This window comes from Microcebus murinus, chromosome 26, assembly GCF_040939455.1.
Source record: "Microcebus murinus isolate Inina chromosome 26, M.murinus_Inina_mat1.0, whole genome shotgun sequence".
NCBI classification, from domain to species: domain Eukaryota; kingdom Metazoa; phylum Chordata; class Mammalia; order Primates; family Cheirogaleidae; genus Microcebus; species Microcebus murinus.
The window spans coordinates 10,224,673-10,243,965 of NC_134129.1; the positions used below are offsets into that span (position 1 = coordinate 10,224,673).

Here is a 19,293-nt window from a genome sequence, read left to right on the forward strand (position 1 = left end):
ATCATCTGCCATTGAACATATGAGGAGATGCTGTGCTTAGGAAGGGTATGAAGTTAGTGGACTTTCTCAACTATCTTTTCAGCCTGATCAAACTGCACAGTTAACTGTGTAGGACAACAGACGTGTCCGTACAAACCAGGTATGAAGGAGGAGATCAATATTGAAAGTGTCTTAGGAAGTAAGGCTGGTCACAAAAATGTCATTTGACCCATCTGCCAGAAAGTGTACTTTTAAAAGAAAAAATTAAACTGTTACTGCAGAACATTATCACATCATCATAACAATATTAACATACAGAGGGATCATGTTCATGAAAATTCTCCTTAGAATTATGCTTGATGGCCTACAATTGGTTCTGATACAGGGAAGGTTGTAGAACTGTGGTCGCCAACCCTCAGGCCACAGCCTGGTGCCAGTCCATGGCCTGTTAGGAACTGGGCTGCACATCACTGCCTGAGCTCAACCTACTCCCGACCCTCGCCTACCCCCAACCTCCATCGGTGGAAAAACTGTCTTCCATGAAACTGGTCCCTGGTGCCAAAAAGGTTGGGGACTGCTGCTCTAGAAGACAGTTTGGTCTAACCCTAGCTGTTCTTAATAACACATTAAAAGAGACTTCATTATTAGAAAATGATCAAAAAAAATGTCAGAACAAGTAGCTTAAGTTATTTTCTGGAATAATTCCAGAAAAGCTGCTTCATTTTGGTAGGTTTCTAATCAAAACAACTTAAAGGGTTCCTTGTTTGACCTTGAACCTCTGCTGTTAGAAGCAATTATTTTCAATACACCAAGTGTAAGACATTAACTTTTTAAGACAACTCCTGCATTTATCTCAGTTGAGGTTGGGAGCATTATTGATAGTATCTTTATCTAAACGCCACTCTGCTTTTTATCAAGGAACAGTTGGCCAAAAAGATAGTGTAGACTAGAATGGACTCCCTAAAACAGACTCGTGAAAATAATTAGCTAACAGGTCTTACTAAGTTTTCTCAGTGTTCAAAGTGTCATTCAAAGCTCCAAAACAACAGTCGTTTCTGCTGAATCCCTTGATGATAGCGCAGGTCCTTCCTCAAAACTGTAGGGAACTCTTAAAAAATTTTATATCTATGTATCATTATATATCACACATGTACAATATATACGTACATTTTTTTTCTGTTTCTGTTTCATTCCTTTGCTCACTGTTAGTAGATGGCGAAGATTAGTCTTTGCTAGACCTTACAAGACTGAGCCAAAATAGGTTTCATTAATTTTAATCAAAGTCACACGTCCTAAAACACATGCAGTTTAGCAGTGAGGTAGTGTAGCGTCACGGATACAAACAAAGGTTTGCCAGACACAAGACCTGTATACTAATTACAGTTACATCATTTATGGACTCTGTGGCCAGGATATGTTAATCTCTTAGTTTCAATTTCTTCATCTATACAAAGCAAACAGCAACAATCCCTTTTCATGGACATGGTGAGGTTTTTTTAAAAATATCATATATATATATGAAGCAGAGTGCCTGCCACATAAGTCCCCAAAGGTTGAAAAGCTGTCATCATCATCTACATCATCACTATCTCACAGCTGTTGCTTCTGAGATGAATGAGACAACACCAGTACAGTTAAGCAAAGCACTTCTGAGACAGAGTATTTGAGCTTGGTGCATGGAAGACGGAATGTGGAGATCACACTGCTAGCCTGAGGATCAAAGTACTTTCTTTAACAGAGGAAGACTGGGCAAGGTGGTTTGCTGTTGGGGGTTCTACGTCCTTATGTGTAACACAGAGATATTGGTAGCTATTTCATAGAGCAGAGCTCAGCAAACCATGGGCCACAGACAAAACTCAGGCATGCCCAGTGATATAAAAATGTTTTCTCTATTTTTAAAAGTTTAGAAGAAGAAGAAGAAAAAGAAGTAGTAATAGAAAGAGAAAATGGAAGAGGAGAAGCAGCAACAGCAGCAGCAATAGAGACCATATGTACCCACAAAACCTAAAATATTCATTACCTGGTCCTTTATAGAAAAAGCCTGCTGGTTTCCTGTCTAGAATTATAGTAAATAGTAAAGGAACCAATATATAAAATACACTAAGCAGAGGACCTGGCATGACTGTAGTTATTATTCTTGCTACTAACCTTCTAAGCCTTCAGCTAAAGATCACAGTAAAGGAAAGACAACAAAGGATTCTTCTTGGACAACATTTTAACTGCTGATATGGGCACATCTATCTATAAATATATATATATGATATTCTAAACTCATTTAGAAAGAACCTTCCAAAAGAGTTCTTCATTCTGTGGTTAAAGAAACATGTTAAATATGGGAGAAGGGAATGTACAATATTATCTTTGCCAAGAATTATTTGGCAAGAATGGTTTAGATCATTTTGTCTCATGCAGCGGCGTTTAATAGGAGTCAGTCCTACATCAAAGATCTCCATGTCAGAGACGTAATATGCATGAAGAGATAGACACACACACACACACACACACACACACACACACACACACACGCATGCAGGAAAGTATCATGGGAGTTGCTGTGCATATCTATCATTTGCTCAATTTTATCATAAGTGACAGTCACATACTATGGGACTCAGAAAGGAATTCCCAGTGGGATCTGGTGTGATTTTAGCTGTGAGAAGTTATTAAAGCTGGTAATTGTTGATTGTTGTACCTGCTATTTTATTACTAATCAGTACAATAACATGAGATTTAGTAAAAGTATCTTCAAAAAATGCATGCTACCGATTTTGCCAGAAATGAAGCAGAATGTGAGTAATAAAGATCAAACATCATTTCAAACATCATTTAATCACACTCTTCCTGCCATTTGCTAAATGTACTAGAAGGCTATTAATATGGCCTTTCCATGTTAATAGACGAGTGTGATCCAATAAGTGTTCTGAAGTCACAAGGGAAGCCCATAAGAGGTAGGTGTGAAAATAAATTAACAAGAATAAAAATGCATTAATTATTTAACAAATAATAACAACATGAATCCTGATATGCAAGTTGACCATGAAAGAGAAAATTAACCCATCCATTCAGAATTGAGAATTCACTTACAAGGTAGTCAAATTTAATCTAGACAACAATATGTATTGCTGGGTTTTTTTTCCTGCAATAGCATGAATATTTGGACTAAACATGCAATTTTTTGCCTTGACTTATCAATTGGTTTGTGTAAAAATAAACTATTATAACAGATAACATGAAAATGAGAATAATAATAATGCTGGTGATATATGTAGAATATTTAACTCTGTGATAAACTCTGTTAAGTATTTACTAATTCTTTTTATCTTCACAACAAATCAAAGAGGTTTTTATAGTTGCACCTATTTTATCAATGAAGAAACTAAGTCTCAGTTTAAATTATGTTTTATTCCCCCATACTCTAACACCTCAAGTCTGCAGTAATTTCAGAGAAAATGTGATCCCAAAGTTAATACCAAGGAACCCTTAGAAATATACTTTCATAGGGTATTTAATTTCCATATCTGTCTAAAATTATTCAATAGATATACTGAAATATTAATCTTCACATGTCATAAAATCTGAATATCCTTCTTAGATAACAAAGTTCTAATCACAACTCTGGGTTTATGCTACAAATTTACCTTTCCTAAATTCTCTGTAGATACAAAGCTTTTGAAAACATAAAAAAAGGAAAGTATCTAATTTTACTTGATTTGGCCATGTAAGTAACAAAAAGGCAAGGGGTTCAGAGAAAACCTTTTAATTCTTTGGAGACACAAAGGCAAAGCTAACTTAACAGAACAGAAAAAAAAAAAAAAAAGCTAAGGCTATAAATGCTGAACTTTAGAAATGCTAAAGAAAAGGGGAAAACAACTCTACCACAAACTCACATTGTTCAATTACAAAAACTCAAAATACAGAATGGGTGCAAATGTTCTTTGCTGAAATGCTTCTTTTTAATTTTTTCTTTTAAGATCTGTATCTACTCTTACAATAAATTCTATTAATGTTTAAACTGTTCTAAAGAAAAATTTTAAATCATATCTGATAAGTAACAATACTACAAAAATTATAATGACAATAAATACAAAAACGGGAATATATATAGGATTAGCGTGAAAAAACTTAAGAAAAATAGGAATCAGTAAAGCTGTTTTCAAAGTCATGAAAGATTTAATCATTTATTATTATAACAGGAATCTTCTTTTTTATTGTCATAAGCAAACACTTATTGAATCCAGATAATGTGTTCAGCCATGGATTCTCTGGTCCTATCCCCTCAGAATCAACCTTTAGTGTGTTGTCAAATGTCCTAAGAGTTCTGACTTCAGTTTCTGATTTGATGCCTTTACCTCTGATCCAGGGAAACCCGGCCTTTCCATCTCCATCAAGAATTACTCTAGTAATGAGGCATGGGCACTGATGAGAGAAGGGAGTCCTTCTGATATATTGATTGGGGTGGACAAAAAGTTGGGTATCCCCGTGAAGGAAGTATTATGAGGATTGGAAAGAATTATGGCATAGAACCTTCCCTAGGAGATCTCATTCTAATAGTGGCAGCAGAGAGGGACATTTGCGTAAAACAGCACAGGGACCACAAGCGGTTCATTGTGTTGGAATGCAAACTATACAAGATGTAAGGAGGACAGGACAATTACAACAGGATCAGATTATGCTCCTATTTTCCAACATGGTTGCAGAACAATCTGTTTGGGGGAGTCAAGTAAAAAATAATCCTTTTTTTAAAGAATAGTAATTCCTTTGAGTTTCTCTATGAATTAACCATCTAAGCAACAGTGAAAGCCCCATGAATAGCTGAAAACAATTCCTTTGCAGATGGTAGTTGATAAGCTGGAAAAGTAACTCATTATCTTTATGTATATATGTTTTATTTCAAAATTGGCATAATATATATACTCTCTAGCCATCGTTAAATGGAGATGAATTCAAATAATTCGCTCAAGGTCACATATGAACTGAAAAGAATAAAGCTCAAGAATTCTAATCAGTAGTTGTTCTTAATCATTTTTGATGTGTTCTTTTTAAATCTAGCTTGAGCATGAAACTGATTTTTTTTTTCCATTTTTTAGAAGATAGCTAGTATTGTTCTATTTGATATACAGAAAGATCCTATAAATGGCTCTTCAATTTCTCAGTCGCCTGACATAAAATTATTCATGTAAAATGCATTTATTGCATAGGAATTTTCTGAGCTGCTTAGGCATGAAAAGAGGTTCAGAGATAAGTTATTCACGTGGAAGTAATTGTGAAAGCAATGACAATAAGTGACTTTTTAAAGAATAATTTGCAGTTAAGATCTATGCTCAAAATGGTCATTAGTTCACAAGCAAACATGACAGAAAACTGAAGGAGCCATTCACCTAACAGTTTACCTCATTTAGGCTCTAGGACTTACAAAATGAGTAAGGGCCTCTTAGGGACACTGCTACTCTATTCTTTAAGGCAGTCAATCATTGCCAAGTACCTTTGAGTTCCTCTTCACTAAGAATATCTCCACAAGCAAATGAACAATCACTTGTCTTTCCAGGAACCTCAGTAATAGGAAGCTTTTCTTTGTTTCAAATTGGAAGAAAAAGACAACTTAGAAATGAATCATGGCTGTACAGATTAGCATTATTTCTTCAAATGAATTCATGGGAAAACATCACATGCATTTAAGAAGAGACAGGTGTTCTCTTTTTAGATTAATTGGTTCAAAAATCAACCAATTTGGTCTTTTCAGAAAGTATTACAAGCAGAAATTTCCCTTCTCTTTTGAATATATTAGTAAAGGACATCACAAAGGATAAACTCCTACACTGCAAAAAAGCCTAAAGACAACATTTTATAATAATTCATCCATTTATGACCTTACCTTGTGAGAATAAAATGAAACCCTGGCTAATGTACAGGTGACGATTTTTTTTTTCTCCCCACTGGTAAACGAATTTACAAGTAGAGGAAATGGCCAAATCCATTTGAGTATTGTCAAGTAAACTAAGTCACATGATTAAGACTTTTAACAAAAATAAATAGGATCTACCTAGTTCCCTCAAGGGCAATATAACCTTATTAGCTATGACTGTTTCTTAGCAAAGCTGGTTATGATATCGTCCCTAGATGGCACCTAGCATCTTTTTTAAAAACTGTATTTCCCATGATTCAATGTGCTGGTCATTATGTTGAGGCCATTTTTTCCCTCATGGCAGGTTTCATGGAGTTTATCATAAAAGCAACGGGGCGTTAAAAAATGAACTATAGGGGCTTGTCTCTGTGGTGCAATCGGCTAGCGCATTCGGCTGTTAACTGAACAAATGAGAACTATAGGATTTAAATTATTGTTTTGAGCTTTAGAAATATCCAGTAGCAGGTTTCTGGAGAGCAGGTTGAGAGTGGGAATGAGAATTGAAAGGGTGTATATGGAGACTGGAGGGTGGCAGTCAAATTAGTAGTTGCAAGAGGAAAGTGATATTGGGGACCTAAGCCAATAGCTCTGGGTTTCAGCCTCCAGATACTTAAGGGATTAATATATTTCTATCAGATATAGCCATCACATAGCCATCATTCTCAGCAGGTGAAGCTCTGAAGGATAGAGGGATTGCAGAATCTTTTTTTTTTTTTTTTTTTTTTTTTTTTTTTGAGACAGAGTCTCGCTTTGTTGTCCAGGCTAGAGTGAGTGCCGTGGCGTCAGCCTAGCTCACAGCAACCTCAAACTCCTGGGCTTGAGTGATCCTTCTGCCTCAGCCTCCCGAGTAGCTGGGACTACAGGCATGCGCCACCATGCCCGGCTAATTTTATGTATATATATCAGTTGGCCAATTAATTTCTTTCTATTTATAGTAGAGACGGTGTCTCGCTCTTGCTCAGGCTGGTTTTGAACTCCTGACCTTGAGCAATCCGCCCGCCTCGGCCTCCCAAGAGCTAGGATTACAGGCGTGAGCCACAGCGCCCGGCCAGATTGCAGAATCTTGATGTGTGTTCAGGTGATAATACTATAACCTTTCCCCACCCTCTACTTCCCATACCCCAAAAGAGAGAGTCAACGGATTGAACTAAAACAATGACAGTGGGGTGGAAAGGGGGATCTCTAAAATTATGTGATTTTTTAAAAACAAATCTAGTATCAGATAATTTGAAAAAATTGAAGCAAGAAAGCATTACACTATTCAACACTGTTCTACCTTCTGTTTTCGCTTATTGTAAATAATATGACAATTAAGTGTAAGCCAAATAATTTGTGATTACGGTAGTTCTTCATTTATCTGAAGTTCTGCTTTCTGTAGTTTTCAGTTATCCGTGGTCAACTGTGTTGGAGTACACTATAATAAGATATTTTGGTGGGGTGGGGACACATTCAACTAACTTTTATTACAGCATATTGTTGTAATTATAGTCTTTATTAGTTATTATTGTTAACATCTTACTCTGCTTAATTGATAGATTAAACTTTATCATATGTATGTACAGGAAAAATCATATATATAGGGTTCTGTATTATCCACAGATTTAGGCATGCACTGGGGGGTTTTGGAGTATTTCCCCTGCAGATTATCGGGGAGGGAGGCTACTGTATATAAATAAAGGTACAACCAACTATTGTGATAGGAGCTGTGTAATAATCCCAAAATGCAGTTTAGAACTCTGTTGATAATGAAAATACGTTTCAAACTATTCGCAATTCATTTTCAATAATGGCACAGTAAAAATAATCTATTGGTTTGGAAACCAATGATTTTAATATGAGATATGTAAGGCAGGTCAAAACCAAAAGCAAAATGATCATCTGGTGTGATCAAGAAAAAGTGAAAAGTTGAAATGAGTTAACTCTGCCATAAAAAAAAAGTGGAGTATAAAAGTTACAGAAAGGATCTCTCCAAATGAGTAAAATGTGTCTTAAATGTTTTAGTGCTTAAACACTCTAATTAAGGTGGAAAATTGAGCTATTCAGAATGACTCATTTTCTAAGGGATTCGAATAGGAAAAGATTTATTCTATTTTTAATAACAGGTGCTGAGAAAAGGGCATGGTTCATTTGTGCGTTTGTACTTTATATTCTACATTTCAGTTGTGATTATGCAATTCAGTGCCTTTTTTAGAATCTCTAACATTGGAGTTACATAATGCATGTTCTAGTATATGAGCATATTTTGGTGAAAATAAAAATAATTAAAAATTAATTACACTTTGCTGGTAATGAAGACTTATTTCATTCCTTAGAGAATTCTTTGAAAGTCGACCATCAGTCATTTTTATTATGAAGTAGCAATTAAATACTTAAAGTTCAAACTTGCCAATTAATAGAAAGCTTAGTATGCTATTATTTAGCATATAATCTTGCATGCATAATTAGAAAATCTAAACAAAAGGCAGTAAATTTTAAATTTTGAAGAAAAAAGTAAAGCTTAAAAATGAGTATGATTTTTGTATATAATTGCTGATATATTTGATAAACCCTATAAGAAGTGATTACAAAACATAAAGCAATTACTTTACTCAGCACATTTGGTGATTAATTCATCTGTTTTTAAGTGTGTTGTATATTAAAGCCCTCATAGGACATTTTTCTCTTGGGAGTTTCTTCCTTTGTTAATAAAGACCAACATAATATATATTTACTCGTATCGCTTAGTAAAAAGTATCTCAAGGAAACAAATTTAGTAAATAAATACATAATTTTCATTCTTGTAACCAGTTTAATCTAAAATTGAAGGTTTATTTATCTTTTAAAAATCCTGAAGTGAAAAATAAGCAGTCTAGAACATATATATATCATAGCTTTAGTCCATGTGTTTATGATAGAAATGTATGAATTTCTAATATCATAGCTCTTAAGGTAAATTTAATTAAAATACTTCCTATTCTCTACTTAAATTTTTTTTTGGAGACAGAGTCTTATTCTGTTGTCCGGTTAGAGTGCCTTGGCATCAGCCTAGCTCACAGCAACCTCAAACTCCTGGGCTCAAGCAATCCTTCTGCCTCAGCCTCCCGAGTAGCTGGAATTACAGGCATGTGCCACCATGCCCAGCTAATTTTTCTATATATTTTTAGTTGGCCAATTAATTTCTATTGTTAGTAGAGATGGGATCTCGCTCTTGCTCAGGCTGGTTTCCAACTCCTGACCTCAAGCTATCTGCCTGCCTTAGCCTCCCAGAATGTTAGGATTACAGGTGTGAGCCACCGTGCCCAGCCACTACTTAAATTTTAAAAGACCTGAGACTTTATTTAAGATTCCATAATTGGCACAGATGGGGCTTACCTAAAATGATACAAGCCATATATCACAAACCCATAGCCAACATCATACTGAATGGGGAAAAATTGAAAGCATTCCCACTTAGAACTGGAACAAGGCAAGGTTGCCCACTATCTCCACTTCTATTCAACATAGTGCTGGAAGTCCTTGCTATAGCAATCAGACAAGAGAGCAGAATTAAGGGCATCCAAATGGGGGCAGAAGAGATCAAACTCTCACTCTTTGCTGATGATATGATATTTTATCTAGACAACCACAAGGATTCAAACAAGAGACTCCTTGAAGAAAGTAAGAGAACTATTGACTAAATGCTAATAAATAAATAAATAAATACTAAAAACTGACTGCTTACCAATCACATCCAAACCTGACACATTTATAGTAGGGAGAAATTGTTTTTTTTGTTTGTTTGTTTTTTAAACAACAGCCAAACCAATGGATTTCTATTAGCATAAATGGCTAATAGAATGGCTTTCTATTAGCATAAATGTAGCTATGAATTAGTGGAAACATAAAACTAACATTTTGCAGATAAAGTAGTATATAGTATTCAGCTAGTATATACAACTATCTTAGATATATGCCTCCTAAATTCATAAAGAAAAATATCTATTGTCTAATTAATAAAACAGTACATGGCTGATATCATTGAGCCACTGTGTCAATAAATAAACTAACATTCTTATTTTTCTGGAATACTTTTGGACGGCCTGAAAGTACCATAGGCTTAGCATCCCAGGGGAAAAAAAGCAATTCTCTCCAAGGAAGTAATTTTTTACAATACCATTTCAAAAGCTTTACTGTTTCTTCCTAACTAAGGTTTTAACTCTGAAGTTATTACATTCATGTTAGCAAGAAAGTTTTCACTAAAACCATTAGGAATAATCAAGCACTATGTAAAGAACGAAGTCACTTCAGTGTGCCTCAGTGCTACAAAAGAATCTCTTGTAATGTTAGAAATAGCACTGTATTGATGAACTGTTATTTGGTTAAAGAAAAAAGAGAGAGACTAAGAAATTTGTATGAATTTATTCACATAATCTGTGGCAGAAGACCTCCTGGAAAAGACTTCTTGTTACATTGTAAGTCAGCTATGTCACCAGTCAATAGGTAACCAGGGGTTTACATGGCATGTACTCAGGTTTCAAACCATCATCAGAATGTGTTGTGTTTCCATGTTAGGAGGTGACGATATTTCTGAAATCTGTTTAGACCTTAAAAATAGTGCCACCTACTTTACATGAAATGTGTTAAGAGGCAGAGTTGTTGCAAAACTTTGCACATTTTGCATCGCTTCAGATATGACTAAGATTTAGGAAGAAGGAGTGCACTGCAGAACTGAAAATGAATAAAAAAATTTAAAATTATATTTTATTAAAGACTAAGTATTTGTTTTCACTCAATGGTTTCCAGCCACTTGCTCATGCTCCACTTAGGAAGAATGAAGTATGAATACATTCTCTTCCACATACTTTTCTTGAGATACTTGAAGATACTTCCTATGTCTCCCTCTTGATTTCCCTCCTAAACCCCCTTACTTATCAATCGATCGATCTTTAGCCCTTACATGTGACTTATGTGTCATCCATTGTTCTAAGTACTTTACAAATATTAACTTACTCTTTTTAACAACCCTGAGATGTAGGCACTACTATAATTTCTATTTGGCAAATGAGGACACTGAGGCTCAGGGAGGCCCAGTAACTTGCCCAAAGTCACATCACTAGCAAGTAGTAGAGCCATTTTTGAGCCCAGGCAATCAGACTCCATAGCTGTTAGCTAAATATTCTGATCCTTCAACCTTTCATCAAAAGGATCGTTGTTGCCAGAACACACACCAACCTAGGCATCCTCCTGTGGACCAACTCTCACATATTGACATTCCTCCTAGAAGCTGGCTGCTCAGAAATTCTGAACCTAATTCTTAGGAAATGGTTTGACCAAATGGAAAATGGCATGAAAATTTTCAACTTTATTCTAAGTGAACATAGTAACTAAATAGTAACTAAAATTACTATTATTATTACTATACTATTACTGTATTCATCACTCACATCCCATACCCCAAACTGTTGTTACAAATTGAACCTTTGGTTCCTGAAATTCTGTAAACTCATGAAGATAGAAACTGAATGTGTTTGGGTCATTGCATCTCTAAAATATCAATATAGTGACTGGCAAAGAGTGAGTTAATTAATATGTATTTGCTGGCTGAAAATGAATTAAAGGTTTTTTTGTTTGTTTTATTCACATGAGCATCTGTCAAGCAGAGTCTTCACATTTTGGAATTGTATAATAAAGAAACAAACAAACAAATATTGAGGACTTTACATTTATCGGTAGTAGATTTCATTTTTTATTTTAGGTCACTGATACAGGCTGTCTTAACCCATTTCATTCTTGATTTTATCATCTGGTCCATTAAAATATTCCTTCTCAACAATCTGTCATCTAGTAATGCAAATTGCCATATCTTCTATATCTTCATAAAAGTTATTGATTAAAAATATTGAACAGGAGAAAGCCAAGGACAAAGCTTGTCGACATGCTCAGATCATCTTTTAGGCTAATCTGATGAATCGACATACTGCATTATTACCTTTGGATAATACAAGCTCCTTGCGAAGGTAACCATTATATTAGGTCAAGTCATATAAAATTGCTATTTTTTACATCAAAAACCTGCCAAATATTGGCCATTTCATATAATTTAACCTAATCTAGCCCACATTGCTTTATCTTCTAAGAAAATCATATGAGTGTTGGAGGCAAGGACCCTCAAATACCCTCAACTCTCCTATGACTCGTCCTACGCATGGGCTTCGCCCTGGAAAATTCCTAGGACAAAAACAGCACCCCACCCTCCAGCTATAGCTCCGAGAAAAATGCATTCCATGACGTGCTGACCACGGGATGCTCCTGGGTGTGCTAACTGCAATTGTTCCCGACCACCTGCCAGGTTGGAGATGAGTAACCAGTCACAAACAGCTTTGATACCGATAAGACGCTGATTGGGGCTGATTAATCCAAACCCAAGACTCATCGTCACCCCACTCTATTTTTCTGTTTCTACTTCCTTGTTTCTGTATGCTTATAAAACCTACAAAAAATCCAAGTAAAGTAGACCTTGACAACCCTTTGCTTGGTCTCGTTCCTTTCTCTCGCCCATCTCTTTCAGGCACGGTCCCCCTTGACCCCACGAGTAACAGAAGGTCCCGCAGGCGGGGACATATGAGATATTGGTAACCATCTCATTGAAATAAAAACAAATCCATGTCAAACATGATTTTGTAAGATTATCTTGTTTAACATTTATTATTATTAATTTTATAAATAAATTTATTATCTATGGAGCCAAGGCTCTCACTTTATCTCCCACAACATTGAGTAAAGTATTTTGCATATCACAAATACTCACTGAATGTCTAAAAAGTAAAATGAAATATTTTCAATGTGGTAATATCTCATCCAGCAAAGAACGTACATTGAGAGACTTTATATAAAATTTCCTTGAACTATTTCATTTCAAAACAACTTCTATCACCAATTTAACTTCTCTTGGCTTTAATAACTTTTGGCATATCCCACTCATACAAGATTCGTATTTCTGACATACTCTATATAAATAAGGGAAAAACTCTTCTTTTTCTCATTAAAAATCACTTAATTAACCTAGTTGCTTAGTTGAGATACGGAGAGACCACTGATGGTGGCATGAGAGAAGAATAAGGTAAATTAACATCATCTACCACAATGTCAGTGCAATCTCATAGTCATAGTGGCTAAGTGTCTTATGTCATGAAATCCAAATTCAACCTATATTTGGCCCTCAGGCAAAATAGATGCCATATTTAAATACTCTGATATTAGTGTTTTCATATCACAACATCAAACAGTACATGGCACTTAAATGATTACTGACAGAAATTAATTTCTGATAACAACAGGTCTAGGCAATGAAGCCTAGGTATATTGTTCTTATCAAAACTGAGAGCTCTTTAGGTTTATGACACAACAAAGTCACTTATAATTAGAGGAAAATATCAGCAGTGATTACGGGATTCTTTCCAATTATGGATTTCCTAGTGCTTGAATTAAGACTTTCTTGGCTCTAAAATGAAGCAGGCTGACATACTCAGACTATGTCTATCAATATTTCCAGGCCAGAAAGCTCATATAATTACAGTATCCTTGGTAAGCTGTCTGATTCCTTTACTGGTAGAATCTTTTTTATTTTCTATCAGAGTGAATTTATTATTAAAAGATGATTGCTTATTTACTTTTTGTTGTTTGGTTGTTAAAGTAAGCTTCCATTTGCAACCATATATTAGTTTCAAGTTAGGTGAGCAAAAATGTAAGAGAAATTGCAGTCACTGTCCTTGGTATGTGAATGAGTATGTATTTATCCATATTATTCTGTTGAAACTGCAAATGCAAAGGATTCAAAGATGATTTTTCTTGTAATCTGACCATTTTTCCCATTTGTCTGAGGCTTATTATGTTTATCTGTGGATGACTACTGTAATATTTTTAGCACTACTTATTAAAACTCATGTCTCAAAGTCTTGCTCAATATTGCTAATTAACTTCTTCATTACCATAAGCATGCTGCTAAGCCACAGTACTGTCATAAAATTTTTTAAACGAATAAACAAAATCATGTAATATAAACAATGATACAGCTGCTCATTGTTTATACAGCTCAGCAAATAATGCAAATGCTACAGACTGAATCAGTGACTATTATTCTTTCTCATTAATGTAAAAAGAAAGGAATCTAGTATAAGCTGTGCACATCGAAATGACAGGAAGCTCACATATTTAGGATGCAGCCAATGTCGCATCTCCGCCTGTAATACCCATCACTACACTGCCAAGTGATAACTATGTCCTACTTACCCCATTTCAAGTGATACAGTCAGTCCATTTTAATTGTAAAACAAATTTCTCTGGAATTTAAAAAAGGATAAATCCATCACATATTCATTCTAATTCCTTTAAGGTCTTGTGCACAGAGGTGGACATAAATTTAAGAATTCAATAAATATTTGTTAATGGAGTAAGTCACATGAAATTATGTAACTTTATTATGCAAAATAATTAAGGAAACCTAAAAGGCCTCTAAATTATTTCAAAAGGAGTATATACTTAGAATCTAAAGATGAGTAATCACGATGGTGGCCGGGCGCGGTGGCTCATGCCTGTAATCCTAGCACTCTGAGAGGCTGAAGCGGGCGGATTGCTCGAGGTCAGGAGTTCAAAACCAGCCTGAGCAAGAGTGAGACCCCATCTCTACTATAAATAGAAAGAAATTAATTGGCCAACTAATATATATAGAAAAAATCAGCCTGGCATGGTGGCACATGCCTGTAGTCCCAGCTACTCGGGAGGCTGAGGCAGCAGGATTGCTTGAGCCCAGGATTGCTTGAGGTTGCTGTGAGCTAGGCTGATGCCATGGCACTCAATCTAGCTTGAGCAACAAAGCGAGACTCTGTCTCAAAATAATAATAATAATAATAATAATAATCATGATGGCTATTAGTTAAACAAGAAACTGATCCATCTTTTAAACTTTATTTTTTTCTTATAGTTTAAAAAGGTTTAAAACTTCTAAGGCCTGTGTGGAGCTTTATTTTATTGCTTTTACTATTTCATTTCAAACAGGAATAACGTAAGAATTGCTTTACATCCTAATAGGAACAGGGTAGGGTATGAATAAATAAATCCTACTTCATGCAACAGGAACCAATGACTGCATTTTCATTTCTCAGTTGAAGGTAGAGTTTGGATAAAACTCAAAGAACTAATGAAACTGAACAAAGATCTTCAGAACCACCAATAGACACTGGGCCAAATATATCTAGAGGTAAACTCTAACGATGCATATTAAAAAAGAAGTGAAGACAGATGTTAACAAAAAGAAATGTTTCTCCTAAAAGTAGTTATTTGAGACAGCACCTCCACACACAATTTTCAAAACTAAAAAAAGATATGTTACTTGCGTCCCTTTTAATCACATCAGAAAATTTAGAATTCAACAGATTCACATTTGAAAATATGCTTTTAAATTTTATAGTCTTAACTTGGGTGAAAGTCACCAGATGTTTCTGCCTTAAAGGAGAAAAGTTAAGAGCAACAGGGGGCTGGCACATCAGCTTGATGTAGGCAGGGCAAGTTTTCTGGTTCTCTGCATTCACTCAGATCTCAGCTGGCAAAGCTGAGTGCCATTCATGCTGGCCTTGAATAGCCAGAATGAATTAACACAGTCAGAGAGAGTGATTGGTCTCAAGGCAGAAATGGAGCATTTCAAAACAGCTCTTCATCTGTCTATACTTAGGGAAATCAGTGGCAATGGACAGAAGAAGGAATCCATCATGTGTTGTAGACTATTTAGTAAACTTGGAAAAACTACAAATGTAAATGAGAAATTCAAATTCTACCTACTCCTATTTTTGAGTATGAAACATATATCTTTGCCTTAAGTTAAAATATGGAAATCTGCAGTATTCCACATGGTGAAGATGGAACTCTACTGGCTACTCTTCTAAATTCCTTTATAGTAGCAGGTCTAGTTTGTCTCCTTGTCTATTTTTTCACCTTGTTTTCCCCAACATATGAACATACCAGGAGAAGTTGCAAAACGCTTTATGACTGCCTAGCGTCTCATTGCTCTTCTTACTGTGTTAATTTATTCCAGCTATTCAAGGTGAGAATAAATGGCACCATGCTTTGCCAGGACAAGCCAGTGAGGGGACATGTACATCCTGTATCAGGCTGCTGTTCTTCTTTGTCAACCATACAGGCAGTAATTCTATGAGGACACAAGACAGGGTCATTTAATAAAACAAAGTGAGGCACATCACTGCCAGAGTAGCCTAAGCCCAGAGAAGGAGGTAGTATTACATTGCTCTACAGATTCCTAATGGATTAAGACACTTATTCATGCCAAGAAATAAATTCTATTTAAAAGTTAGGAAGTCTAGAACAGTGATTCTTTTCCAGACCTGGAATCATCTTTTAAAAAATGCTAACCCAAGGCCTTGCTTCAAATACTGAATTAACATATCAGGGCTCTGATATGAATGGATAGTAGAAAATCAGCATTTAAACATGCTCCCTGGGTGATTTATGAAGTCTCCTTGCAGCAATCATTAGATAGAATATTCAGAAATACCTATTTAAAGGCAATCAACAAAAATGGTCATAGAAATTAACAAAACAAAACAGTTCAATTATTTTATTATACCTTGTAGCTTATACTACCCTGGTAAGAGTTATGTCCTATAAAATAATTCTCAAATTTTATCAGGTTGTTAAAAATAGATCCATCTCAAGTTTCTGATTCAATCTGGGATGACACCTGACAATTTCCTTTGTAGGAGGTTCATATTGGAGCACACTTCAGAGGGGTGGGGAACCTGTGGCCACATGTGCCCCTTCTGGATGGTTGAGTGTGGCCTTTGCACTGAATCCAAATTTTACAGGGCAAATCTTTTTAATAAAGGATTTTAATAAAGTATTTTAATAAAAGGATTTGTTCTGTGAAGTCTGGATTCAGGTGAGGGACCACACTTTGGGATCTGGAGGGTCACATGTGGCCTTGAGGTTTCTAATTTACAAAAGCATTTAAATACACTGATCGCTAAAGCAAAATTATTTGCCTCCCAAAATAATGGCATAACATTGTGGTAAAACATTCTAACATTTCCTGTACAAGTGATTTTTTAATATCACTACACTCTAATAATGTCCTTTGGTATTGCTTCTCTCATTAAAAGTATTAGTTGAATGTTAGGCTAATAGTCAATGTTAATAGTCAGAGTTCAATAAGCAAAATTACCACCTCTTTCCTAGGAAATATAATAATGAACATAAAAAAGAACATAGTTGGCCGGGCGCGGTGGCTCACGCCTGTAATCCTAGCACTTTGGGAGGCCGAGGCGGGCGGATTGCTCAAGGTCAGGAGTTCAAAACCAGCCTGAGCAAGACCCCGTCTCTACCAAAAATAGAAAGAAATTAATTGACCAACTAAAAATATATATACAAAAAATTAGCCGGGCATGGTGGCACATGCCTGTAGTCCCAGCTACTCGGGAGGCTGAGGCAGAAGGATCACTGAGCCCCGGAGATTGAGGTTGCTGTGAGCCAGGCTGACGCCACGGCACTCACTCTAGCCTGGGCAACAAAGTGAGACTCTGTCTCAAAAAAAAAAAAAAAAAAAAAGAACATAGTTGTATAAACTTAAAAATAACCTCAATGTTCCAGGTGAGCAATATGACCTGTATTAATGTCAAAGCTAAAAGTAGAAATTTTACTGTCTCATCTCTGATTAGACTGGTTGATTCTCCTTCCATTCAAATTCATTGTTGGCATATTTATACTGATGGTTTTCTTTTTACATTTTCCTCTTTTTGATTTTTGGCCTCACAAACAACTGGTGAAAACTGATGGTTTGAACTGTTTAAAAGTCAGAGTCAATACAGAATAATCACTCAACCAAATATAGTTTGAGTATCTTTATCTGAAATGTTTGGGAGCAGAAATGAAATCACATTTCAGATTTTTCAGATTTTAGAATATCTGCATGTATATATCATGAAATACCTTGGGGATGGGACCTAAGTCTAAACATGAAATTCACTTATGTCTCATATATACTTTAGACATATAGCTTGAAGGTAATTTTATGCAGTATTTTTAATAATCATGTGCATGATACAAAGTTTTAACTTCATGCTGATTGTGACCTGCCCCAGGAGGTCAGGTGTGGAATTTTCTACTTGTGGAGTCATGTCAACACTCCAAACATTTTAAATTGTGAGCATTTTGGAAAACTATTTTTTAAGCCTCTGGCATGAGAGATCCACCCACTCTGTTATTCTATTTTCATATGAGAGTTAATTCAATAACAGTTACATACTTTTCCAGGGCTCTGTAATTGAGAGAAAAGCAAAGTCTCCAATAATACACAATGCTTTTAAGAACTATATTTTTTTCTTCCTTAGCCAAAAAATAAAAAAAAATAACTAGAAATAGGGTAAGGCTCCTCTCTAACAGTTTCATTTTCTCAGCAATACTTTGGCACTTTCTTACTTCTGTGCCCTAATGACAAGTAGGTGATAATTGGTTAGTTGGGTAATAGTCCTGAACAAAATTAGAAGGCCTTTTTATTTTTTCACAGAATTCTAAACAGATTATCTGCCCTCTATTCATGTGGATTATTAGCTTAATTTTCAGAAATTTATTTTCGATTGAACATATTCATTAAAGAAATTTGGTATAACCCCAAAGAACTCAAAATCAAAACCACTCAGGTATTAAACACCATTAAAACTTTGGATCATATGCTTGTTAGAATATATGGTACATAAAATAAAAATAGGCCTATATTATATAAGTCATTTTTAAAAACTTTTGAGAGGAATTATCAGACATAAACCAAAGTAGAGAAAGTATACAACAGTCTAAATTCCAAGTCATCTTAAGTTGCTTTAAAAAAATAAGCAATACATAATCATATCCGAGAGAGACGAGTGCTGGTCGTAAGTGGCCTATCGGTTATTCAAGCAGGTTTGATGATCCTCTCAGTTTGACTCTGGCCTGCTGTCTTTACCTCTTACCAGCAGTGTGAATTGTGCTGGGTCCTCCAGTTTAATCTCCAATGTGGCATTTGGTACTTGTGCGTATGAATCACATCCTTTTCGTTTGAGTTGGAAGACATTACGATGAGTTGTATAATTGTTCTCCCTGTCATTGGTTGTTGTTTGTGTGAAAAAGCTAGCTGCTAAGATGTTCTTTTGAGCTCTTGGTAGACTCCGATCCCCCAGGTACAGTACTTGAGTACCCCAAGCGTTAGGAGGGATCCTATACCTCCCAGGGGGTTTCTTGATCTCCACCACCACTGAGGTTGGTAGAGGAGGATGGCTGTTTGTGGCAGCCTGAAAGGCTTTGCAAAGCCTTATTTGGCTCAGAATTACTTTCCTAGCTACTAGGCAGAGCTTCTGGTAGGAGAGTCAGGATAAGCTCTCTAATCTGGGAGCACTGATCACAAGGGAAGGGTTTAA

General features: G+C 35.6%; 1 protein-coding gene across 15 annotated transcripts in view; it reads right to left on the reverse strand.

The window, feature by feature from the left end:
- Positions 1 to 19,293, reverse strand: part of ADGRL3 (adhesion G protein-coupled receptor L3) — a 780,724-nt gene that overhangs the window by 255,694 nt on the left and 505,737 nt on the right. The window lies entirely within an intron of this gene.